The sequence below is a fragment of the Oncorhynchus clarkii genome, chromosome 13 (assembly GCF_045791955.1).
Source record: "Oncorhynchus clarkii lewisi isolate Uvic-CL-2024 chromosome 13, UVic_Ocla_1.0, whole genome shotgun sequence".
In the NCBI taxonomy this organism is placed as follows: domain Eukaryota; kingdom Metazoa; phylum Chordata; class Actinopteri; order Salmoniformes; family Salmonidae; genus Oncorhynchus; species Oncorhynchus clarkii.
The window spans coordinates 37,671,670-37,698,662 of record NC_092159.1 but is presented as its reverse complement, the minus strand read 5'-3'; the positions used below and the strand labels follow the sequence as shown (position 1 = coordinate 37,698,662).

The window sequence follows — 26,993 nt, the reverse complement described above, 5'->3', positions numbered from 1 at the left end:
GAGCGAGAGAAAGAGAAAGCGAGAGAGGGCTACTGTGCTGTGACAGGCCTGACAGAGTAGCAGTGTGTGCTAATGCGCCACTCCATACTGAGGAGGCCCACTGTGAATGATGTTGAAAGGGTATGACAACAAAGCTTAGAACCAACAAAAGTGTGTGCGTTTTGGTTTGTGTGTGTGTGTGTGTCATGCATCTACTCACACAGAAAGGAGGGCTTCAATCTCAGGACTAGAGGGAACTGGAGGGAAAGAGGGCGAGAGAACAGCGATGGGACAGGCCGTGAGACGAGCAGTGTGACTGCAGATATCCGGCTAATTGGAGTGCCCGGAATTGATTGTAACACACAGTGAGTGCAGAGGCATGGGACTGTGGACTGTGATATCTAGCTAGCATGGCAGTTTTTTCTTTTTCTTTCCTAATTTCTATCAAATTTGGCACAGTTGGCATCTCGTTAATGGGTTGGTTGGTTCAGGGTAGGACCGTGAGCCGACCCTGTGAGCGGGCAGCAGCAGCGGTGGGGGGGTTTGAGATGGGGCGCAGTGGAGCGAGTAAACATGATGAACGTTGATTGTTTGTGGGTTACCCTCCAAAGTGCTCCCTCTGCTGTGCGTTGTTATGTAATGACCGCCGGGGAGGGGGGGGGCTGATGGTCTTTTGGTGCTCTCCCCCTATACACCCCCCCTCGAGGAGAGAGATAGGGGTGTCAGCACCCATCAGGGTCAAACTCTGTCTCGCTCAGTCAGCCAGGGGGATCCTCTCTGGACCGTGGGCTGTGTACCAATGACCAAGGCTGTCCAACAGACCCAGAGAAAGAAGAGAGGGAGGGAGGGGGCGAGTGGTTTTTACTCCAGACAGATACACATACTGTACAGCGCTCAGACTTACAATAGTATGGGCCTCCCGGGTGGCGCAGTGGTTAAGGGCGCTGTACTGCAGCGCCAGCTGTGCCATCAGAGTCCTGGGTTCGCGCCCAGGCTCTGTCGTAACCGGCCGCGACCGGGAGGTCCGTGGGGCGACGCACAATTGGCCTAGCGTCGCCCGGGTTAGGGAGGGCTTGGTCGGTAGGGGTGTCCTTGTCTCATCGCGCACCAGCAACTCCTGTGGCGGGCTGGGCGCAGTGTACGCTAGCCAAGGTGGCCAGGTGCACGGTGTTTCCTCCGGCGCATTGGTGCGGCTGGCTTCCGGGTTGGATGTGCGCTGTGTTAAAGAAGCAGCGGCTTGGCTGGTTGTGTATCGGAGGACGCATGACTTTCAACCTTCGTCTCTCCCGAGCCCGTACGGGAGTTGTAGCGATGAGACAAGATAGTAGCTACTATCTTATTATTACGAAATTGGGGAGAAAAAGGGGTAAAATTTAAAAAAAAAAAGACTTACAATAGTATAGTAAATACACTACTCACACACAATGGTAAATAAGCTAATCCAGAGTATGCAAAATCTAAATCTGCCCACTCAAACACCTGTCAGACAGACTTCCTCACAGACGGCTTCCCAGTGGCTCTTTGGCTGGGTTTATTCTCGCTCAGTCAATAATAGAGGGGCCATTTTGCCGGGCTGACAGGCCAGTTGTCTTCTGCTGCAGAAAACCCGAACGGTGGAGTGCTGTGGCACTGTATCACCCACCCAGAGCAGACACAAGTGATTTACTCCTCTGTCTGGTTGAACAGAATACACACGTAGCCTACTGTAGGGTCAGGCTGAGTCAGAGATCAGGGCTGCATCCCCAATCGCACCCTATTTCCTATGGGCCGCGGTCAAAAGTAGTGCACCACATAGGTGCCATTTTGAGAGCGAGAGAGAGAGCCTACAGACTATAGACAGTGCTCAATGGTCACAGGGGACACGGAACAGTTCAGCTCACCAGCGGCCATGGCCCTCACGCTCTCTGACTCCCACCACGGGACCCTAGTCCCGCCTCCCCCTCCTTCCTCATATCCCCTCACTCAGGGACCACGTGACCCCTTCCAGACAGCACCATCTGCCCACCCTGCTCTGCTCTCCCACCTTATGAGCACAATCGCCTAGATAAAGACCCCGGTCTCTCCCTCTCCCATGGAGGACTCCGACTGACCAGCTATAGGCTGACCCTCTGGCAGCGGTATGGAGCAATGGGTGTCGAACAATGTGCTCACTGGCAGGGCCTCGCCGAAGCCTCGCAGACTCTCTCAGATATCTTTGGAAGTGAGCTGAGGTGGAAGTAGTTGAAGGTCGTGGTTGAGTGGAAGATGTGTGTTCAGGTGCCGAGCTGCCCTTGACACGGCTGGTGTATCAACACAAGGTGGGCGAGGGGGGTCTGCAGCCATGTGGAGAAAGGGAGGAGGAGAGGAAGGCAGGGAGGGCAGCTGTGTGTGGCTCTGTGCGTGGGAAGTATCTTTCTCCCTATGACTCGACTCTGTATCCCCCGGCAGGCAGGCGGCTTTGAAGTGGCTCTCCCTAGCCTGCTCCCTGCACCCGTCTCCCACTGCACACTCCAGTGTAATGGCAGCCACATGGGTCCCCAGCCACGCCTCAACCCCACTATATGTCTCCTTACACCAACAAACTCACTGCACCCTTTCCCTCTCTCCTCTGCATCCTCCTCCCCCCCCTCTCCCCTCATTCTCTGCTTAAATTATTCTCTCTCTCTCTTTTCTATCCTTTCTGTTCTTTACTCCTCTTTATGGTCAATACCAGTCCAGAACACATGTAATAACATTGTTTTGCAGTAATATATATTTAGTTACAAAAAAACATACTAATCGGTCTATCCTGCAACCTAATGGGCTATAAATACCACTTTAGTCACACTTCCCACAAATTCTCATCCATACAGTATACAATCATCTGGCTTAAGCGTTTACCAGAAACGGTTTTGTTTCTCTCAACCCATGCCTCACTAGGCAACAGCCCCGTGCTTCCACACCTTCATATATACCTTCATTTATCCTCTTGTAAGTCTGTCTCTGTATCTGAGTACAAAAGGGCTTTGTTTAAATGGCATTGGGAACGCCGTGGCATGCGCGACCCCCACACGTCGCGGTTTCCGAAGAGACACGAATAGTAGTGTGTACATTCCCGACTTGAACTTTTTGGCACAGCCAGAGGGAGCCCGTACGCTCCTTTACGGCAAGCCGAGTGCTCCGTAATGGGAGGCAGGCGCTTTGCTCAATCGGCGCGCAGATTTTCCCAACGCGCCCCCAGGCAGACCGAGCAAGAGAGGGATTTACGCTGAGCCAGTCTGGCGGAGGAGGGGGAGCAACACCAACCAAACAGCCCAAACAACGGAAAAGAGGGGGGTTGGAAAGGAAGGAAACTGGATAGGTGAATACCACAGAGCATCGCCACCAGGCTAAGCTATAATAGTCTGTTCTTCACAGACTATTCTGTATTTGCCGATTTTTACGTCTTATTTTTGTAACTTCTTATAGCAGCAAATCTCACTCTATTTTGTACTGCTGAACAATCCCAGCTGTCCAATGAATGGAGTTGCTTTCTGCCTTGTTGGAATCCCACCCTTCCCAGAGAACGAAGTAAGTGATTGACCCCACTGTGTTGTCATCGATGTATTCTCGTCTCCTATGTCTAGTCTTCAAGATTTACCCCAGAAGCTCTTGCGTTGGACAATCGGGTTGGTCAGAGAGCATGATTTCCTAAGAGGATTAGTTCACATCGCTACTGTGTACACACACAGACATGTGATACAGAAAACCCGTAATTTTAACGAGTTCTCTGCAACTTTGTCCACACCCCAACGTTTGAATATGTTTTCTGCAGGTGTTGATTGTTTATTTTGCTATTACGCGGTGGTCAGTGTCGGAGAGAAACAACTTAAACTGCTCCTGTAGGAATTGCGATTTCAAAGCCACCCTGACGGACACTTGGACGATATAATGTAATTGTGTCTGTCTGACCATTGAGTGAAGCTGTCATACACTGAACGGGACGTCCGGCACAGGGATTTGAACTCACGTCATTACATTATCCAGCGATACCCGCCATACCCAGATAACGGTTTTAATTGGCAATTTATTCAACCTTTTTTTATTTGAAGTTTTTCGGTTTGTTGCAGTTTGTTTCCATTTCAAGTAGTCGACATGATTGGTTAATACAATTCACTCACAAACGTGTTAAACAGCATGATTGAGCTTTAATCTTAGGACTCTCTTCCCCTGTCTTTCCGGTTCGTTTTCCTGCAAGTCTTTCCCTATCTACTTTGGGTATTCAAGGACATGTGTTCCCTCTCCAAAACGTTTCTCTAGCCACTTGATAATACCAGACAAAGCTATGTACAGTGTAACGGTTTCTTGATAAAGTGTTACTTTGAACTACACATGTTGCAACATAGTATCCCAGCAATGGTCGACTGAACACATTGCATTAGGGATTCGCCTTCTAAATTACTTTTTATGACCACGGACACAAAAAAACTGTCTGACAATGTTTGCATACACACTATTTAGTTGTTTTCTTTGCATAAAGCTGTCGAATAAAGGATTTTATGTTTCATTTCAAGCCCCAAAAGTACTGAGGCTTTAAATGTAAGGTTATCCCACATTATTACCCCACGTTTGCAACGCTGTCCATCCCTCCATCCAGTGTTGTGGTCGTGGCCTCTGAGGGTGATGTGACATTGCTCAGCTATTAGATAAGAGTAGAGGTTCTCCTCGGCCTCCCAGGTGGTCTGTGTGTTTGGAAGAGGAGGGCTCAGTGTTGCTGTTTGTAAGTCCTGTCCTGGCCGCATAGCGCTGTGTCTGGGTGAATCTGTTTTAATTTAGCCTTTGACACTGTCTGGCACCTCTCTCTCTTTTCTTTCTTTCTTTCTTTCTTTCTTTCTTTCTTTCTTTCTTTCTTTCTTTCTTTCTTTCTTTCTTTCTTTCTTTCTTTCTCTCTCTCTCTCTCTCTCTCTCTCTCTCTCTCTCTCTCTCTCTCTCTCTCTCTCTCTCTCTCTCTCTCTCTCTCTCTCTCTCTCTCTCTCTCTCTCTCTCTCTGTGTGTGTGTGGTGTCTATAGCATGTGTTTGTGACACACAGTGTTTCACAACATCACCTGGGTCTTATCAAGTTCTGCTTTCAAACTTGGAATCTCCTTACTCCCTCCCTAATTTTCGGTGCCGTAGACAACTTCTCTGAAGCACTCCTTGCTGCTCCTGCAAAGTTCATCTTCCCTAATCCATTTTCCTCAAAACAAGACAATTATTTTGTTTAGCGAGACTACATTGGGACAAAAAGTTGTCGGGAAGAAAATAAAAGGTAATAAACATCTTATGAACACCGTGCGTCTCTAACTCCCCCCCATATCAACAGTGATGATGTCCTCCATTTTTAAAGGTCCTAACAGTCAGCACATGACCCTGGTCACAGCCTCCCGCCCCAACTTCCGACCTGACCCCTGCCCTGCCCCACCCTCAGCTCAGACCTCACCCCACCTCTAACCCTGACATTAGTGTCAGCCCCAATCCTGACATACTCCCTGGAGAGGGAGATTGAGAAGCCATTTTGTTTCTAGAGACTCTTCTGGAGACCAACAAGCATTCTGTTACCACAGAGCTTGGTCTCTGTCTGTCTGGGTCTAAGGAGGGGAGAAGTGGCCCTGCGCGCTTCCCCTCTCCTTCCCCTCCCCTGGTCAGGCAGCCTGGCCTGATTGAACACTGATTCAATTAAGAGCAAACCGACCAGCAGAAAGAGAGCAAACAGGGAGAGGGAGGACATCCAATGTTACGTTTGTTTTCGGTAGCCGTTTGAATGAGAAAATATAGGCCACAGTCCGAGGAGTCTGTTGTCAGTTGGCTCAGTGTGGAGTCTGATGGGAGTCTGATGGGAGTCTGATGGGAGTCTGATGGGAGTCTGCTGGGAGTCTGCTGGGAGTCTGATGGGAGTCTGATGGGAGTCTGATGGGAGTCTGATGGGAGTCTGCTGGGAGTCTGATGGGAGTCTGCTGGGAGTCAGTTGGAGTAGGACAGTTCTGACGTCCAGTGGGGACTGCATGTTGTTCGCAGGGTCGGATGGTTGGGCGTGGCAGTGAATTGGTGTTGCAGCAATGCTGTAGCTGTAATCAATAGGGATGACTGTACAGTACAGGGGGAGATGAGTGGCTGGGCGGGGCGGAGGCAGGCCCATTAAGAGCGCATTGCGTCATGTGATGCTACAGTTTATCGATAGGAAATATGAGAGTCCTGTTATGAAAACCATCTCTGCTGCTAAGTTGGTCAATGATGCAGCTGCCCATGTGTTATAGCAGCACGCGGTTCCCATTGGGCTCTGTGCACTATGTTCTAACCGTTTATTTCAGATGTATAAGCTAACCGTTCAAGTAACGTGTTTACTGAGGTGTCGGTCAAATCTTCTTTGAAAGCCCCTCTTTTGCACGCGAGCAGAGCGTCAAACTGTGGCGCTCAAATGGGCCTGCCGATTCAGCTGATCCTTGATCAAATCAAATTTATTTATATAGCCCTTCGTACATCAGCTGATATCTCAAAGTGCTGTACAGAAACCCAGCCTAAAACCCCAAACAGCAAGCAATGCAGGTGTAGAAGCACGGTGGCTAGGAAAAACTTTAACAGATTATAGAAGATTATAACAGAACATGGCCAAGATGTTCAAATGTTCATAAATGTTCATGACCAGCAGGGTCAAATAATAATAATCACAGTAGTTGTCGAGGGTGCAGCAAGTCAGCACCTCAGGAGTAAATGTCAGTTGGCTTTTCATAGCCTATCATTAAGAGAATCTCTACCACTCCTGCTGTCTGTAGAGAGTTGAAAACAGCAGGTCTGGGACAGGTAGCACGTCCGGTGAACAGGTCAGGATTCCATAGCTGCAGGCAGAACAGTTGAAACTGGAGCAGCAGCACTGCCAGGTGGACTGGGGACACCAAGGAGTCATCATGCCAGGTAGTCCTGAGGCATGGTCCTAGGGCTCAGGTCCTCCTCCGAGAGAGAAAGAGAAAATTAGAGAGAGCATACTTAAATTCACACAGGACACCGGATAAGACAGGAGAGGTACTCCAGATATAAAAAACTGACCCTAGCCCCCCGACACATAAACTACTGCAGCATAAATACTGGAGGCTGAGACAGGAGGGGTCAGGAGACACTGTGGCCCTGTCCAATGATACCCCCAGACAGGGCCAAACAGGAAGGATATAACCCCACCCACTTTGCCAAAGCACAGCCCCCACATCACTAGAGGGATACCTTCAACCACCAACTTACCATCCTGAGACAAGGCCGAATACAGCCCACAAAGATCTCCGCCACGGCACAACCCAAGGGGGGGCGCCAACCCAGACAGGAAGATCAGTCACGTGAGTCAGGTCCCTGACCTCAGACCCCAGAGGCATGCTGATTCAGCTGTTCTGAGATCATTTCCTGGTCAGGGCAGTTACTCAGGATCAAAAGTGTTGTGCGTGAGGCTGCAGAGGAAAACCCCCTGTCCTGCATGATTCTTAGCAGATGCCTTCACCACCTTGGAAAATGTGACACCAAGACAAAGCATTTCCCCAGAGGTTGTTGACATGAGCATGTACAAACCTCTTACGTACTGCTTATAAATTCAGTGTATGGGTTATGCATGTGTTCTTGTGGGTACCATTCAAAAAGGTTGAGTATAATGCAACCTGGAAAGTATATACTTTCAGTAAATCCAATTTGTTGTCATGTTTCCAGTGTGTCTACCTGTGTTGAAGCGGCTGCATGGCAGAGAGGGCAGTGGGTAGAATTGCACATGGGAGTGGAGAGAGGGAGGGAGGGAAAGTAAACCCAGTGTTACAGACCTGTGCTGTGTGAGTCCATTTAACGCGGCTACGACGTCTCCTCACACCTTAACACCAGCACACGCCCCTCGGGCATTCCTCAAGGCCTCTACGCCAGACAGCAGCAACACTCGCACCTCACCTCTAAAATCATTAACCTACCCTGGGAGAGTGGGTGAGGGTGTAGATACAACCCTCTTCCTGGAAACCTACTGTCCTGTCGGTTTTCGGTCCAACCCTAATTTAGCATATCTGATTCAACTAGTTAAGGTCTTGTTGAGCAGCTAATTGGTAGAATCAGGTGTGTTAAATTAGGGTTGGACTGAAAACCTACAGGAGGGTAGATCTCCAGGAAGAGCGTTGAACTAATAACCCACAGGAGGGTAGATCTCCAGGAAGAGGGTTGGACTGAACCTACAGGAGGGTAGATCTCCAGGAACATGGTTGGTCTCCAGGAAGAGGGTTGGACTGATAACCCACAGGAGGGTAGATCTCCAGAAAGAGGGTTGTACTGATAACCCACAGGAGGGTAGATCTCCAGGAAGAGGGTTGGACTGAAAACCCACAGCAGGGTAGATCTCCAGGAAGAGGGTTGGACTGAAAACCCACAGCAGGGTAGATCTCCAGGAAGTGGGTTGGACTGAAAACCCACAGGAGGGTAGAGCTCCAGGAAGAGGGTTGGACTGAAAACCCACAGGACAGTAGATCTCCAGGAAGAGGGTTGGACTGAAAACCGACAGCAGGGTAGATCTCCAGGAAGAGGGTTGGGCTGCCCTGAGATAGACACACTCTAGGATGTGTATATCCACACACAGACTCATAGTCATTCATTCGACACGTTCTCCAAAACACAGATGTATGTGTACTTCTGCAGCCCTAGGCTGTGTGGTATGCACTGCTTCTACGCCTGATGTGGTGACAGTGATAGGGGTGAACCTGAATTGAAGAGCATGGGAGAGAGAGAGAGCGAGAGATGCTGTTGTTTTGAATGCTTCAATCGCATCTAGATAGGTTCTGAAGTGGAGAGTGAGAACCATGGATCTTTTACTCTATCCATGGCTTAAATGTCGCTAAGCATTCCTATCCCAGGTCTCATTCCACGCAGCTAAAGACTGAAGTTAGAAATGAGATCCGCTCCACGTTTCAATGTAGCCTTCCAGTCAAGGAACGTCCGTGCAACTTTCACGTCTCTGTCGTTGTCCAGGACGCCTCAATCTGCAAAGCATGGGATGTTTTACCCCACTGATCAAACCTCTCTGCACAGTATGAACCTAGTATACACTGGTAGACACTGCTGGAGCATTATGGACACTGCCCTCACTGGTCTCTCTCTCTCTCTCTCTCTCTCTCTCTCTCTCTCTCTCACACACACACACACACCATTTACTCTACTTTTGACTTTTACACACCATTTACTCCACTTTTACTTCTGAAATGTCTTCTCAACTGCCATTTTGCTACTTGAGTTTTCCTGTAGAACTTGTGCGTAGCTACAGGCTATGCAAACATATAGAATGAGAGTAGGAGTCATCATTGAGTAGGTTGATGTTTGTCATGAATCTTTACCTGGAGGCAGAACTGAGCGATTTCCCCATAGATGGGCGCCTCAAATTTGGCTTTATTGCAAAAATTCATTAAAACATAAATTCACTTTTTGGTCTTAATTTAGTGTTAGGAATTATGGTTAGCAATGTGGTTAAAGTTAAGGTTAGGGTTAGGTTTAATATCAGATTTTTTGACTTTGCGGCTGTGCCAGCTAGTGCCCACTCTGAAAAAAGCTAACCTGCTATCATTGACCTTGTTTACCATGGCAATGAGGGGTGTGGCCCCTTTAATGCAGCTTTGCAGCGCAGGGCAAACTAACATACTGTACTCCCCCTGCTAATGGTTGTGTAGAGATTCTCTTCACTCACTCACTCACTCACTCACTCACTCACTCTCACACACACTTCCCGTAAGGAGCACTTTCAAGGAAACCGTCTGGGAGAAATGGGGGTTCCTGTTTTCTTAGCTGTCCTTAATGATTGCCTGCCTAAAATAGTGATGGTTCCACAGTGGACTATCCTACCCCGGTGCTGGGTGGAGGGCCAGATAAGTTGGGCAGCAAGGCACAGATCCCCTGTCTCTATATTATGTTGGCATCTGATGGTCAGGAGTGCAGTGTTTTAGTGGAAAAACAAAAAGCTCTCTCTCAATAACAGAGCAGGGCTAATTTGATTTAGCCTCCTGACAGTCTGGCCTTTCAGTGTGTCTGTGTGTGTGTGTCTCTGTGTGTGTGTGTGTGTGTTTCAAGTGTGTTGTTCTTGTACAAGAAAACATGTGAGTGTGTCTCTCTGTCTCTGTGATTGTTGTTGTGGAGGGCTCTCAAATAAGTAATTGGGGACAGGTTACGTCTTGTGCTGCGATGCAGCCTTGACTCTGTCTGTCTGACTAGATAACTGTCTATCTGTTTGTGGGATCAGCCTGAAGCCAGGGGGCGGGGCCCACACAAGGTTCAGAGGTTAGGGGCCCCTCATCACACACTTGCCCCCCAATAAAGAGAGGGTAAGGAGGCAGGAGGAGACCCCTGTCATTGGGTCCAGCAGAGGCCAGGGGGTTAAGTAAGGGATGCCTTTGAGTAACCCCCCCAGTCAGATTATGTATACAGATGTTTTGGGTGTGTGTCGATATGCATATTCACATCCATGATCTATGAATTAAACTTTTTCAAGATTCTGTTTGGTGGTGCAAATGTAATAGCAGAATACCGTTTGTGAGGGAGATGAGAGAGAGACGGGTGTGTATTTGTTGTTTTAATATTGTGCATATCTGTTTGTGTGTGCGTGTCCGTGTGTGTGCGAGCGCGTGTGTGTGGCTGCAGCGAGCTGAGTGGTGCTCTGTCTCCATGCTCCTGTCAGATGTGGGAGCACATTGCCTACTCAGCCTTTAGTGAACAGCAGGGTATTGTCAGGAATGTGTGGAACACAGAGAGAGGGAGAGAAGGAGACAGAGGGAGGGGGAGGGAGAGTGCTAGGGGAGAGGGAGACTTGGTGAGTCAGAGAGAAAGAGAACGAGAGAATGACAGCTGAGTGACAGACAGGTAGCCACAGACACGTTCATCTCAACAGTTTGAGAAGGAAAGTAGATGGGAACTGCAGCCCCTCTTGTTACCCGGTAACATGGCATGCACCTTACCACCTCTTCCCCTGCAGCACCTACTGGTAACAAAACACACATGTGGCTCAAAGTGTGTTGGGCTCAGTTGGTAGAGCATGGCGCTTGCAACACCAGCATTGTGGGTCTGATTCCTGGGGACAACCATACATTAAACTCTTAAGTTTCTGCGAAATGTTATATTCAATAGGGTTTGTTCTTTCTGGGTGTCGTGACCCGGAGGTCCTGTTAGTCCCACATTTGCAGTGACCAGAAACAGCCCTCCCGGTATGTCCCATAACTGGCAGGTAGACGACCTTCAAGTAGTCATTGTGTACCACACGGATCAGGGAGGATCCTCCTGGTTTGAGAATGGCGGAACATCAAAATGCTGTTGGAAGCGGATGAAGTGTGCGCAGTGGACAGTGATTTACTCTCTGTCTGTGCGACGGATTTCCTCGCGGCTGGTGGACCCACTGACCCCAATCAGCGTTTCATCCATTGGTCAGGCTCTAACACTCACACGCTCACACAGCACTGCCGCAGGACGTCATTATGTATACCGCATGTGTGTAAAACATACTCATACACTTTCTCTCTTTCCCTGTCTCTCAATCTCTCTCTCGTCATGTGTTCTGTAATGCTTGTTGCCCCTGCAGTTAGCCCAGTGAGCTTGTTCTGACAGGCCGGTTGACAGTGTGGAGCAGGGGGCTGGGATAGGCAGGCAGGCTGATGAGGAGATAAGGAGGCTGGGCAGAGATAGTGTACTGAGCTGGGCTGGTTGCCTGGGGGTAGGGAGGATTGGGTACAAGGGAGGATAGGAGAGCCTTCCAGGCAGGCAGGCAGGCAGGCAGGCAGGCAGGCAGGCAGGCAGGCAGGCAGGCAGGCAGGCGCTCCAGCAGAACAGACACACAGGCATGCAGGCAGGCGCCCCAGCAGAGCAGACACACAGGCAGGCAGGCAGGCGCCCCAGCAGAGCAGACACACAGGCAGGCAGGCGCCCCAGCAGAGCAGACACACAGGCAGGCAGGCAGGCGCCCCAGCAGAGCAGACACACAGGCAGGCAGGCGCCCCAGCAGAGCAGACACACAGGCAGGCAGGCAGGCGCCCCAGCAGAGCAGACACACAGGCCCCGGGCACACCGCAACTACTCAATGTACTTCTCTCACTCTCTCACTCACTGTTTTGTCTCGTTCTTTCTCTGTGATTGGACCTACAGAGCCACACTCAAACCGTCAACTTTGATTGCCTCTGTACTGCCTTATTTGGTCAGCTCTATATGCCCACATTTTTCAACTTGGTGTCCGTGTTTGTGTAGTCCCGAAAAGTCTCTTCTAAAGGGCTCAGTTGTCACAGTCTAAATGGCCTTTTAGGTGGATGTTGTCGACGGTATTCCATCTTTCTGTTCTGTGCTCAGTGTTGAGATGCTTTAGTTTTGGAGCTGTACAGTATTCTGTCTGTCAAACTCAGTGTTATGCATCGGTCTCTCTCTCGTGCTCTGTTAGAACTGTGTGTTACAAACACACACACACACACACACACACACACACACACACACACACACACACACACACACACACACACACACACACACACACACACATATGAACCTAACCACAAGGAAATGAGAAAGGAGAAACGGCGTGTTGATGTTTATTACTCTCCACTATCACAGCATCTCTATCCCGTTCGCCTGAGAGCGAGACAGAGAGAAGCCGTATGTGTGGATGTGACTGGCGTGTCAACAGCCATGTTCCTATGGTCTCTGTGCTCCTATAATGGGCTTCAATTATTACATTTGAGATGGGGTCAGAGCGAAGGTTACTGTGAGTGAGTGAGTGAGTGAGTGAGTGAGTGAGTGAGTGAGTGAGTCACGCCCTGACCTTTTAATTCTCTATTTTGGTTAGGTCAGGGTGTGACTATGGTGGGCAATCTATTTCTTTGTTTGGCCTGGTATGGTTCCCAATCAGAGGCAGCTGTCTATCGTTGTCTCTGATTGGGGATCATACTTAGGTAGCTTTTTTCCCACCTTAGTTTGTGGGATCTTGATTTTGTACAGTTACTGTGTAGCCTGCAGAACATTGCGTTCGTTTATATTTTGGTGTTTTTTTGGTGTTCATCTAATAAAGAAAGATGTACGCTTACCACGCTGCACCTTGGTCTCCTCATTTCGACGACGAGCGTAACAGAGTGAGTGAGTGAGTGACTGAGTGAGTGAGTGAAAGTGTGAGAGACCAAATTGAGACACCAATTTGAGCAGAGCAGAAATAGGCCGATACCTGCTAATGATTAAAATCCAGAAAAGAGACGTTACATTTTACAACCACTAAAAGGAAGGGATTCCCAAACCTTCCATAACAAAGCCATCACCTACAGAGAGATGAACCTGGATAAGAGTCCCTTAAGCAAGCTGGTCCTGGGGCTCTGTTCACAAACACAAACAGACCCCACAGAGCCCCAGGACAGCAACACAATTAGACCCAATCATGAGAAAAGAAAAAGCTACAGTTGAAGTGGGAAGTTTACATACACTTAGGTTGGAGTCTTTAAAACTCGCTTTTCAACCACTCCACACATGTATTGTTAACAAACTATATGTTTGGCAAGTCGGTTAGGACATCTACATTGTGCATGACACAAGTCATTTTTCCAACAATTGTTTACAGACAGATTATTTCACTTATAATTCACTGTATCACAATTCCAGTGGGTCAGAAGTTTACATACACTAAGTTGACTGTGCCTTTAAACAGCCTGGAAAATTCCAGAAAATGATGTCATGGCTTTAGAAGCTTCTGATAGAATAAATTACATAATTTGAGTCAATTGGCGGTGTACTTGTAGATGTATGTCAAGGCCTACCTTCAAACTCAGTGCCTCTTTGCTTGACATCATGGGAAAATCAATAGAAATCAGCCAAGACCTCAGTAAAAAAATTGTAGACCTCCACAACTCTGGTTCCTCCTTGGGAGCAATTACCAAACGCCTGAAGGTGCCACGTTCATCTGTACAAACAATAGTACGCAAGTATAAACACCATGGGACCACACCGCCGTCATACCGCTCAGGAAGAAGACGAGTTCTGTCTCCTAGAGATGAACGTACTTTGGTGCGAAAGTGCATATCAATCCCAGAACAACAGCAAAGGACCTTGTGAAGATCCCGGAGGAAACAGGTACAAAAGTATCTATATCCACAGTAAATGAGTCCTATATCAACATAATCTGACAGGCCGCTCGGCAAGGAAGGAGCCACTGCTCCAAAACCGCCATATAAAAGCCAGACTACGGTTTTCAACTGCACATTGGGACAAAGATCGTACTTTTTGGTGAAATATCCTCTGGTCTGATGAAACAAATATAGAACTTTTTGGCCATAATGACCATCGTTATGTTTGGAGGAAAAAGGCGGAGGCTTGCAAGCCGAAGAACACCATCCCAACCGTGAAGCATCATGTTGTGGGGGTGCTTTGCTGCAGGAGGGACTGGTGCACTTTACAAAATAGATGGCATCATGAGGATGGAAAATGATGTGGATATATTGAAGCAGCATCTCAAGACACCAGTCAGGAAGTTAAAGCTTGGTCGCAAATGGATCTTCCAAATGGACAATGACCCCAAGCATACTTCCAAAGTTATGGCAAAATGGCTTAAGGACAACAAAGTCAAGGTGATGGAATGGCCATCACAAAGCTCTGACCTCAATCCCATAGAAAATGTGTGGGCCGAACTGAAAAAGCGTGTGCGAGCACGGAGGCCTACAAAGCTGACTCAGTTACATCATCTTTGGGCCAAAATGCACCCAAATTATTGTGGGAAACTTGTGGAAGGCTCCCAAAACATTTGACCCAAGTTAAACAATTTAAAGGCAATGCTACCAAAACTAATTGAGTGTATGTAAACTGCTGACCCATTGGGAATTGTGATGAAAGAAATAAAAGCTGGAATAAATCATTCTCTCTACTATTATTCTGACATTTCACATTCTTAAAATAAAATGGTGATCCTAACTGACAGTGAATTTTTACTAGGATTAAATGTCAGGAATTGTGAAAAACTGAGATTAAATGTATTTGGTTAAGGTGTATGTGAACTTCCGACTTCAACTGTGATTACTTGACACATTGGAAAGAATAAAAAAAAATAGAGCAAACTAGAATGCTATTTGGCCCTAAACAGAGTGAATACCTGGCAGAATACCTGACCACTGTGACTGACCCAATATTAAGGAAAGCTTTGACTATGTACAGACTCAGTAAGCATAGCCTCGCTATTGAGAAAGGCCGCCGAAGGCAGACCTGGCTCTCAAGAGAAGACAGGCTATGTGCACACTGCCCACAAAATAAGGTGGAAACTGAGCTGCACTTCCTAACCTCCTGCCAAATGTATGACCATATTAGAGACACATATTTCCCTCAGATTACACAGATCCACAGGCCACACATTTTGATAAACTCCCTTATCTAATGGGTGAAATACCACAGTGTGCCATCACAGCAGTACGATTTGTGATCTGTTGCCACAAGAAAAGGGCAACCAGTGAACAAACACCATTGTAAATACAACCCATATTGTATATATTTTAACTATTTGCACATCGTTACTAAACTGTATATAGCCATAATATAACATTTGAAATGTCTTTTATTATTTTGGTGTGTCATGTTAACTGTTCATTTTGTTTAGTTTATTTCACTTTTTGTTATCTATTTCACTTGCTTTGGCAATGTAAACATATGTTTCCCGTGCCAATAAAGGCCTTTGAATTGAATTGAGAGAGAGCCTTGTATGTGACCTTTGTCTGCTGTGTAGAACATGGAGACCTTCACGGTCTGGAGGGGCAGACTGCTGGAGGGACCTGTCTCGCAGAGTCTATGCCAGCCTCCATCTTCTACCCACAGCTCTCCTCTGGCATGCAGGAAAGGCCACTAACACACAGTGACAGAGGCTAAAGACACAGAAAGGCCATCAGGCCTGGCATATGTAGCTCATCTAATTACACATGGGGATACAAGGCAGAGCCTGTGGCGTGTAGAACCGGCAGGGGTGGTGTGTACTGGTCTAGAACACACACGCACGCACACACACACACACACACACACACACACACACACACACACACCCCTCCCCGATTGGCTGGCTGGGCTGCACAGCGTTCATTCTAACCACAGGAAGGAGCGTGCAGTTCAACTGAAGATGAGACGATAGGGAGGACAAGGAGGGCTTATCCTGCTGTTTTCAAAACATGCCCAGGGAGAAGGACCTATCTGGGTGTCATCTCTGTGCCAGTGGAGGATAGGTCACATCTGGACCAGACGCTGGCTCAGGGGGGCGGTGCCCCGAAATCTCTGTGTTATCTCTTCATCGTCTTATCACAGTGTACAGTGTGGGTAGTGGGAGCCGCAGCAGCTCAAGTCCAGACTGGCACAGCGTAGCACGACCACGTTCTTCTCTGTCCTGGTTGACCTTTCTCCGTTTTCTTCTCCCTTGGTCTGCTGTGGGGTCTCTTGTGAACGACAATGAAGCTCCAGCTCTGGGTTTTGGCGGCTATGTTGACGGGTCACTTAATTAGAGACTGAGAGAACAGAATGTTGAATGGGGAAAAGCCCTGTGAAGAGAAAGGGCAGCGGGGTTGTTTGAGTTTAGTGGTGTGTTCTGTTCGTTGGCTGGGTGCTGCTGTTGCTGTCCCACACTCCCTGGGAGGTTGTCCTCCACTCCAGCAGAGAGAGAGAGCTCACTGACTCGTAAGTGCTGATAGAGAGAACGTGCGGACTGGAGCAGGGATGGAACACAAAGAACAGGGGGAGATGGGAGGATTGGGTATGGTAGAAACAGACAGGGAGAGATGGGAGGATTGGGTATGGTAGAAACAGACTGAGAGAGATGGGAGGATTGGGTACGGTAGAAACAGACAGGGAGAGATGGGAGGATTGGGTATGGTAGAAACAGACAGGGAGAGATGGGAGTATTGGGTCTGGTAGAAACAGACAGGGAGAGATGGGAGGATTGGGTATGGTAGAAACAGACTGAGAGAGATGGGAGGATTGGGTATGGTAGAAACAGACAGGGAGAGATGGGAGGATTGGGTATGGTAGAAACAGACTGAGAGAGATGGGAGGATTGGGTACGGTAGAAACAGACAGGGAGAGATGGGAGGATTGGGTATGGTAGAAACAGACAGGGAGAGATGGGAGGATTGGGTCTGGTAGAAACAGACAGGGAGAGATGGGAGGATTGGGTATGGTAGAAACAGACTGAGAGAGATGGGAGGATTGGGTATGGTAGAAACAGACTGAGAGAGATGGGAGGATTGGGTATGGTAGAAACAGACAATGAGAGCGTGAGAGAAAGGAGAGAGGTAAGAAATGTAAACAGGCCTTTTCCCCACCTCTCTCTGTGTGTGTGTGTGTGTGTGTGTGTGTGTGTGTGTGTGTGTGTGTGTGTGTGTGTGTGTGTGAGTGTGTGTGATGGCGTGAGTGTGTTGGATATATGTCTTCCTGTGTATGCAGTAAGGATAAGCAACTCTCCTCTCCTCCATCTTCCTCCTCCAGTCTTTGGTGCGTGGTAGGAATGTAAAAACCATCTGACGTTCGAATGGAAACTCCAGTGGTGTGTGGTGTGATTGACAGACCATGTAGCTTGACTGTATTAACATTCCGACCCTGCCTGGCTCAGAGTATTATACACTCCATCCACCGGTGCGAGTCCTCCTCCATCTTGGCTCAATGCTGGCTCCACCACGCCCATGCTATTGGCCCACTGCCCAGTGTGGCTCCGTGATGAGCCTAGCAGGTCCAGTTTCAGTCTCTGCCCATGCCGCGGAGGGAAACAGAAACGTCATCCCAACCCCAAAGTTATAATTTTCATCTGTTAATTACATAGAGGCTCAGATGGGCTAAATATACCGGCAACTGGGGCCTGGATTGGGGGGGAGGAAAGGGGGCCCAGGATCCCAACCCTCTTCCCAGACACAGAGGGGGGTGGAGGGGGCACAGAGGCCTGCTGGAGCCGTGTGGTTTCAGGAGCTCCACTCCACTTCTGAAAACACGCTGGGAAAAAAGAGTGAGCGAGAGAAAGAAAGAAAGAAAGAAAAAAGGAGAGGTGGGGGCTGTCATCGCAGCGGGGGCCAATCGTGACGCTCTCTCTGATTGCTCCCAGTGGTTGTGGTTGTTGCGGGGGGGAGTAGCTCTTTGCCAGATGTTGTCATTCCTCTGTTTAGGTTACATGGCACATGGAATACACACAGGGAGACGGATGTTAATGCTGAAACATAATCAAGGCAAGACGAGGTTCTGTACCTGACAAGACCCAGCCGCTGCCTCTCACAGCAACCTTCAGACAGACACCACTAGATGTAGACTGGAGTGGTGCAAGGGTTCTGGAAGAGAATGACCTGTAGACTGATTGACGGTTGTCATGGTGACTGGCGATGGTGAAAGCTAAGGTGGGAGAGTGGTAGAGTTGGTAGAGGTAACGTTATTGATGGTGGTGGGGGGTGAGAATCGTCATATTGCCTGTCACTGTTGCTATGGCGACTCTCGAGATTGATGGCCTCCAGAGGTGTAGTAGCAAGAAGTGATGTTGATGGTCGTCAGGCGAGATGGTCACCATGGTGATGGGCAGGGGTATGCAACATTGGCGACGGCGACAGCGAGAAGAGCAGCTGCTGCACTCATGTGGAAAAACAAGAGCACGAGAGAAACCGAAAGAAAAAAAATACATGCTCAGAACACGGGTCTATTTTTAGAGCAGAATAATTTCACAGCTGAGTGAAAACAGGTCAATTTGGACACGTCTCGTGCCTTTCCGGTTACCCCTTCATCTCTTGGATGTGATTGTCTTTGTGAACGTGACCAAACACTCCTCATCAACGAGCAGCTTCAAATGAGGAACCAGCCACTCCTTAAGTAGGCTAAAGTGTATCACTCTCTCTCCACTTAGTGTGTGGTAGTTGTTGGGGAGATGGAGGGAGAGAGAGGGAGTAGAGGAAGAGTGAGACAGGAAAGCCCAGGAGGGTTGTAAGGGGAGAATAAAATTCTCGTATCATCTCCTCTCTGTCTCTCTGTCTGTCCGTCTGTCCGTCTGTCCGTCTATCCGTCTGTCTGTCTGTGTATATGACTAATGAGAACATGAGAACGAGCACCAGAACAGCCATGGAGAAGGTTGATGAGGCTGGGCCTCTCACCTCAGTCTTCCACCCTTCCATCCTCCTTCATGTACCAACAGCTCATACTAGTTAATTATTCATCAACCTAATGATAATGCTCCAGGGGGCGAGACCTGCACACCCCATTTAAGTCCAGTGGATGCGCCTTAAAACAGGGGTTTTCAGACTGGGGTCTGTGGCCCTCTAGGGGGATTTTTGTTTTTGCAAAAAATTGTTTTATGAATATCGCTTGCTGCCATTTTTATGTCTCTGCATCCAGTATAAGGGAAGTTAGAGGTAGTTTCACGTGCCAATGCTAGCTAGCGTTAGCGCAATGACTGTAAGTCTACAGGAACAGTTAGCAAGCTCTCCGACTCTGGGGAAGTGGATAAACAGCTTCATTGCAAAATCTAATCTATCATCCCAAAATCTCTAACTATCCCTTTAATATGGAGCAAAGTACAGTCATTGGAGCTCATTACATGTTTTTTTCTGTATAAAAAAGTCTTAGGCGGGCAGTCTATGTGGTAATTTACAGGATGGAAAAACTGTTTTGTGTCAACTAAAATGACCGTAACCAGATAGAAAGCATGCAGAAAATAGATGAACTATATATCTTTTTAAATAATACCATCTTTGAGAACTAAGAATCAAATCAAATCTAGAGAGTCAGGGAGAATCGATTGGTTTTGTTATGATGTTTGAGCTGAGGAACACAGCATTAGCCATGGCAAAATGCATGTAAAACTGTGCCATTGTCTCTCAGCTCCATGCCAAACTGTGTGGAATTGCTTGAAATGAGCTTAAAAACTGCAAAATGTTCTCATCTCAATTGAATTTGTTTTAGAATTGCTTTACAACTGCAACATTTTCTTAACACTGCCAAGATACCTCTTTAGCCAATATGCTAGTTTAGAGTTTACACGTCCTTCATAAAACTGTCTACCAAATCTATTCATTTTTAAAATGTTGATTACTTCTACTTGCCAATAGCATTCATCTGATGATAAGAAAATGCGTAATATTTTTTTTTGCTAAAATATAATGGGGGTCCCTGGGTCGCTGGTATGCCGGGGGGGGGGGGGGGGGGCATGCTTCCTTCAAGCTCTTCCAGCCCCTACCCCTCATATGCAGGCATCTTCCAGTACAGTCAGTGGAGGAATTCTGACCACACTGAAGGATATACTTAACAAACCCAGCCACAGGCTAACTCCATATTTAGGGATATTAATGCCTGTGTGTGTGTGTGTGTGTGTGTGTGTGTGTGTGTGTGTGTGTGTGTGTGTGATCATATCTGTCTCATTCTGCTCTCCATCTGCCTACTACTTCTCCATCTTTTGTTTCTGCTTTCCATCTCTCTCTCTGCCTTCATGTTTATCCCTCATCGTACGCTTTCTCCCAGTTTGAACCCTTTCCAGCATCTGTCTCTTTCTTTCTCACTCCCCTCATTCTTTCAAAAGAATAGAAACATTTAAAATGTTATTATGGCTATGTATAGTGTTGTAACAATGTGCCAGTAGGGAAATTAAATCAACATAAATATGGGTTGTATTTATAATCTCTATCTCATTTCTCTTCCTCTCTCGCTCTCTGGCCTGCTAGGTTTCAGGCTAACTGGCTGACTCATGTATCCCATGTCCCCCTGGGGCATTAGTGGGTTGATGAATGTTCACTGAAAGATATATTGGACACACCCACCTCCTTGTATCCCACCAATATCCACATTCAGCCAATCGGCTCTCTCTGAGCTCCCCACTCAGCCAATCATCCTCCGCTTTGTGTCTCACCCCAGTAGTGCAATGGTCCCTGTAATCGCTGTATATGTGTCAATGCGTGCATGTGGTGGTGTGTGTTGGAATATGTGTCATTGTTTGTATGAGTAGGGGGAATCCGGGTCGGATGGGTGTGTCTGTGAGAGTATGGATCAGTCTGGGGTTGGCCCATGTTAGAACTCACATGGTCTCACATGGTTAGGCAGAACAGCATGAGGTCACACACACACACACACACACACACGTAGAATGCATCCATAATGCGTTGTCTGCGTTCCTGTGGGGGGAGGTCGAGGGTCAGGTGGGTCTGATTTGTTTGTTTCCAGTCTGCTGGAGAGATGGGGCGTGTTGTGTCAGTCAGACAGTCATGCAGTCAGACAGGGCCAGGCGGGGAGGGACCACCCTGCTCCTCTCAGCTGTGTAGAGACGGGGGGTAAGGGTAAGGGGGGAAGAGGTAAGACGACCCCGCTATTGTTTCACCCAACTCCTCCTGCCACTGGCCCGCCTACGACTCTTTCCTCCTCACAACAGGTGTGGCCTCACCCCTGATTTCCCGTCAGAGTGCCTTGCCCCAGCCCTAGCCATAACCATTAGAAGGGGGACCAAAAACTGACTGTAGACCAGTGCTTACATTACCTCACACCTTCAGACTAACACCATCTTTTCCAAGCACATCCAACCCCTGCACTGAAACCCCTATGATGACACAGCCATCCTACTACAGTAGAACTAACTGTGTGTGGGTTTCCACTCTGTTCTCACAGACCCGTACACATCTGCCATTGAGCTGCGTGGTATGTCTGCCCTCTAGTGGTCAGAGATCTGTAACTGCGCCCTGCGGACTCAGCCTTTGGCCTCTGTGTGTCGTGGATTTGCAGGAGATTAGAGTTAAAATTAACCTGCTTAAAAAGAGGCCGGCCCTTTTCTATCCATCCACTGCTTTTCATAGGATCCACTGCTGGGAGTAATGGTCGTCTGTCTAGGCTGTTCTGCTATCTAATGTTTTCTGGACTGATGGGCAGAGTCAGCCAGCTTCCCTCGTTCTCTCTTCCTCTCGTTTTCACTGTGCTTACTATATGTGTCTCTAGCTACGCACAAGGAGTTATAGTGACAGTGGAAGGTTGTGTAGAGTGAGTGTGTGTGTGTGTGTAGTGTGTGTGTGAGAGATGTGGTCGATGGCCATTCCCTGGGAAAGCCACATCCTGTGGAGATTACTCCGATTTCTGTTTGTCTGTGTGTGTTTGGTGGATTCCTCTGGGCTGGCCATGACTCTGACCTGGAAATATAGACTTAGAGGGAAAACCCACCACACACGCACACAGTGCCCATACACACTATACTGTACATCATAGCCACCTTGTCCTCAGTGACCCTAGTTTCTACTTGTTAAGCTCTTGTCTCATTGTCTGTGTTTACTGAAAACATCCCTTGTTATGTCTGCATAGTCACTTGTTTGATCTCTCACACCGATCTCTCACTGACACAGAACGTCTCACTCTCGCTCTAAAACACACACACACACACACACACACACACACACACACACAGTCTCTCTGTATCTCTCCAGTGGTGGAAAAAGTACCCAATTGTCATACTTGAGTAAAAGAAAGTTACTCAAGTAAAAGTGAAAGTCACCCAGTAAAATACTACTAAAAGTGTTTGGTTTGACATATACTTAAGTACCAAAAGTACATTTTATTGCTAAAATATACTTAAGTATCAAAAGTAAAAGTATTAATCATTACAAATTCCTTCTATTCAGCAAAGCGGACGGCACCATGTTCTTGTTTTTTTAAATGTACGGATAGCCAGTGGCACACAATTTGTGTTTAGTGAGTCAACCAGGACATAGGCAGTAGGGATGACCACGTGTTCTTGTTACGTCCGTCGGCGGAATGAGAACCAAACCGCAGCGTGGAAAGTGTTCATCCAAATAGAGAAATTAAAAAACTCTCTAAGGTCAGGGTGTGACAGTAACGCCCCCCCGGTACCCCAAAGGTGCGGACTCCGGCTGCAAAACCTGACTCTATGAGGGAGGGTCTGGGTGGGCATCTAGCCTCGGTGGCTCCTCCGGTTCGGCGCGTAGACCCCGCTCCGCTTGCTGATCCCTCCGCTACCGTGGAACCGGGCCTTGGATCGTTGCCGTTGCTTTGGACTGGGGACTGTCGCTGGAAGCTCTGAACTGGGGACGTCGCCGGAAGCTCTGGACTGGGGACTGTCGCCGGAAGCTCTGAACTGGGGACTGTCGCCGGAAGCTCTGGACTGGGGACTGTCGCCGGAAGCTCTGGACTGGGGACTGTCGCCGGAAGCTCTGAACTGGGGACTGTCGCCGGAAGCTCTGAACTGGGGACGTCGCCGGAAGCTTTGGACTGGGGACTGTCGCCAGAAGCTCTGGACTGGGGACTGTCGCCAGAAGCTCTGGACTGGGGACTGTCGCCGGAAGCTCTGGACTGGGAACGTCCACGGAAGCTCTGGACTGGGGACTGTCACCGGAAGCTCTGGACTGGGGACTGTCACCGGAAGCTCTGGACTGGGGACTGTCACCAGAAGCTCTGGACTGTGGTTGCGCACTGGAGGCCTGATGCGTGGGACCGGTACAGGTGGCACCGGACTGATGACACGCACCTCAGGGCGAGTGCGGGGAGGAGGCACAGGACGTACTGGACTGTGGAGGCGCACTGGAGGCCTGATGTGTGGGACCGGTACAGGTGGCACCGGGCTGATGACACGCACCTCAGGGCGAGTGCAGGGATGAGGCATAGGACGGACTGGACTGTGGAGGCGCACTGGAGGTCTGGAGCGTAGAGCTGACACAACCCGTCCTGGCTGGACACTCATTTTAGCCCGGCAAATGCGGGGCGCTGGCACAGGACGCACTGGGCTGTGAAGGCGCACAGGAGACACAGGACGCATCGGACTGGGGAGGCGCACTGGAGGCCAGATGCGTGAAATAGGTGCACATGACACCCGGACTGGTGTCACGCTCCTCAGCACGCCCGCTCTGCAGCGCTCTCAACTCCAGCACCTCTCTCCTCCCATGTCCATGATGTCCTCCACTCACTTTCCTCCCCGGCCCAGGATCCCTGCTCCTCCTGGCCACGCCGCTCGGTCCTTTGGTGATGGGATGTTCTGTTACGTCCGTCGTCAGAAGGAGACCAAAGCACAGCGTGGAAAGTGTTCATCGTACTTTATTAGAATGAACACCAAAAACAACAAAGGGAAAAAACCGAACGCAAAGTTCTGCAGGGCTAATACAGCTACTGTGCAAAAACAACATCCCACAAACTAGGGTGGGAAACAGGCTGCCTAAGTATGATTCCCAATCAGAGATAACGATAGACAGCTGCCTCTGATTGGGAACCATAGCCGGCCAACAAAGAAATAGAAAACTAGAATGCCCACCCATATCACACCCTGACCTAACCAAATAGAGAAATAAAAAGGCGTGACAGTTCTCTTGATAAGTGTGTGAATTTCACAATTTTCCTGTCCTGCTAAGCATTCAAAATGTAACTTGTACTTTGGGTTGTCAGGGAAAATGTATGGAGTAAAAAGTACAATATTTTCTTTAGGAATGTACGGAAGTAAAAGTTGTCAAAAATAGAAATACTCCCCAAAACGACTTAAGTAGTACTTTAAATTAGTTTTACTTAAGTACTTTACACCACTGCATCTCTCTGATATAGATCCTGCCTGATGTCTTGCTCAGCTAGCTGTGTGTATGAGGGTTATTATGGCTGGTGGTTCTCAATCAGTCAGTGAAGAATGGGAGTGGACTGTGTCTCCATCAGGCTGTCTCCATCAGGCTGTGTTAGTTAATCTGCTGGCGGGTGGTGTCGGCGTCACTATGAAGGGGATTATCTACCAACTAATCTGTCTGTGAGCAGAGGTGCAGATCAACCGACCCGCTCTCTCTCTCTCTCTCTCTCTCTCTCTCTCTCTCTCTCTCTCTCTCTCTCTCTCTCTCTCTCTTTCTCTCTCTCTCTCTCTCTCGGTGGTGTGCATGGCAGGGAAGGCGAGGGGCCGGGGCGGCGGTGTGGTAGGGTGGGGGGGCAAGAGGCGAGCAGTATGGCGTCTCTCCAGAGATTAGCGGCGTGTGCCGTTTGAATCTCACACTCTTTGATCTCAGGACTTCAGGGGCTTTAGGGGCGGATGAGAGGTTACGGTGACGTTGAGCCACAGACAGACAGGTGTTCACTTTCTCCCGGGATGAGGATTGTTTAGGATTTAATGTTCAGGACCTAGTGGTGTTTAGGCCTCATCCAACCACAACGTAGCAGGCTCCCGAGTGGCGCAGCGGTCTAAGGCACTGTATCTCAGTGCAAGAGCCGTCACTACAGTTCCCGGTCCGAATCCAGGCTGTATCACATCCAGCTGTGATTGGGAGTCTCATAGGGCGGTGCACATTTGGCCCAACGTCGTCCGGGTTTGGCCGGGGTAGAATTTGTTCTTAAAACTGACTTGCCTAGTTTAAAAAAGGTTAAATATTTATTTTTATTTTTTTCTACCTGTGCGCGTGTATGGACACGTCTCTGCCAATCAGCAGCCAGCATGGGTCACTGGAGGCAACGGTGGTTTTGTGACAGCGCACGGTGTGTGACTCCTTTGTCCTCCATGTGAACTGAAACTCAACACCTTTTCTCTCCGCTCTTTTGTTGTTTACTTCTCCTCCTCCTGTTTTTGTAAATATGGCCGCAGGTCACTAGAGGGGGAGAGACCAGGATCTTTTCCCAATTGGGCTTGTCTGTTATTGGCATAACTCCACGGCAAAACTCAATGTGAGTCTTTCTCAACGCTGCGCTTGTGATAAGCAGATCGTTTTCATTGATTGAACCAGGAAGGCTCATCGTCGGGTGGTGCCAGCTTATGATGTCATACACACAGTGTCCCCTATCAAGGCCCGTCCCCTTCTGAAGCTTCCATCTGTGGGTTTTTTCTGAATGGGACGTCCCCACTGAGTGATCTGGTCCCGGTGTCTCTCCATCCGGTCCTGGGCGGGTTCTGCTTGGTGGTCTGTTAGAACCCAAACCTCCGGTCTGACCACAGGCTGAACACAACCCCTCACAGTCACAGCCCACGGTCACAGCACAGCCCACAGCCAATAGGACTTAAGTCTTTATGAGAGCGTAATTACAACCCAGCAAGTGTATTTATACACGTGTGTGACTCAACGGGCCATGTGTATGTCTGTGTGTGGAAGGAGCGTTCCCTTTTGTGTAGTGTGTTTGTGTATAATACAGTTTGTACGTCTGCACATTTGTATTGGGTATAGCTGGTGGGTGTTTATCACAGGAGGTTGGTGGCACCTTAATTGGGGAGGATGGGTGGTAATGGCTGGAGCGTGAAATAGGTGGAATGGTATCAAATACATCAACCACATGGTATTTCAACATACACTAGGTGAGCCTGCAAAGTGTATTTTCTGTGTGTGCCTGGAGGGCACGGTGTGTGTGTTTGTGTGTTTTAGAGAGTGTGTGTACTATGTGTGTGTTCAGGTGTTGTGGTCGTGTTGGTGCTTGCCCTGCTTGTATGGCAGCAGGTGAAACCAGTCTAACCTCATCAGTAACAGGTCTGTGGAGTGCGTTTCTAGAGAGAGGATCATGAAGCCGTAGCTCTGTCAGACTCACCATGGTCACCTGCCTGACACTTTCACACACACTCAGGACCCCTGGATGTTTGGTGAGAACTCTGCTGTGTGTGTGTGTGTGTGTGTGTGTGTGTGTGTGGGTGTGTGTCACTGTTTGTTTTAGTGTTTGTATGTGTGAATTCATGACTTAGCGTGAGGGGGGGGGGGGTCAGTGTCAAATTAATGTTCAATTGCAGCTGTTTTATTCTGGTCTGCCTGGCTGGCGACGGGGCTGCTGGAGTGAAGCGGCAGCCTGTTGCGCTCTCTCTCTCTCTCTCTCTCTCTCTCTCGTTCTGCTCTCGCAGTTGTTCCACTGCGTCTGCTCAACTTTATCCCATGTCCTCTCGATTTTGCTGGAGAGGGCGAGAACAGGAAAGAACAGGAGAGAAAAGGAGAGAGAAATTGTGTGGGTGGGTACAGTGGTGGAGTGGCGGGAGGTGGGGGGGTTGTTGTGTGTGAGTTGAGTGCCGGGATCATAGCGGTGTCACTGTGCCTGTGTCTCTTTCACACATACACCAAGCGCCACTCAACTCCCTCTACAATCACAGGGCAGGACAGAGCCACAGGGACCTGCTGTTGAATTTAGGCCTACC

At 48.7% G+C, this 26,993-nt stretch overlaps 1 protein-coding gene across 2 annotated transcripts in view; it reads left to right on the top strand.

The window, feature by feature from the left end:
* LOC139364633 (rho GTPase-activating protein 23-like) overlaps window positions 1–26,993 on the top strand; it is a 99,153-nt gene that overhangs the window by 20,513 nt on the left and 51,647 nt on the right. Inside the window, exon 1 of one of the 2 annotated variants that reach the window (XM_071101545.1) lies at window positions 26,412–26,453. The exons of the other annotated variant lie outside the window; for it this stretch is intronic. The gene's annotated coding sequence lies outside the window, so the exon portion shown is untranslated. Of the gene's footprint in view, window positions 1–26,411; window positions 26,454–26,993 lie in introns of those variants that run through there. 2 annotated transcript variants of the gene reach the window in all.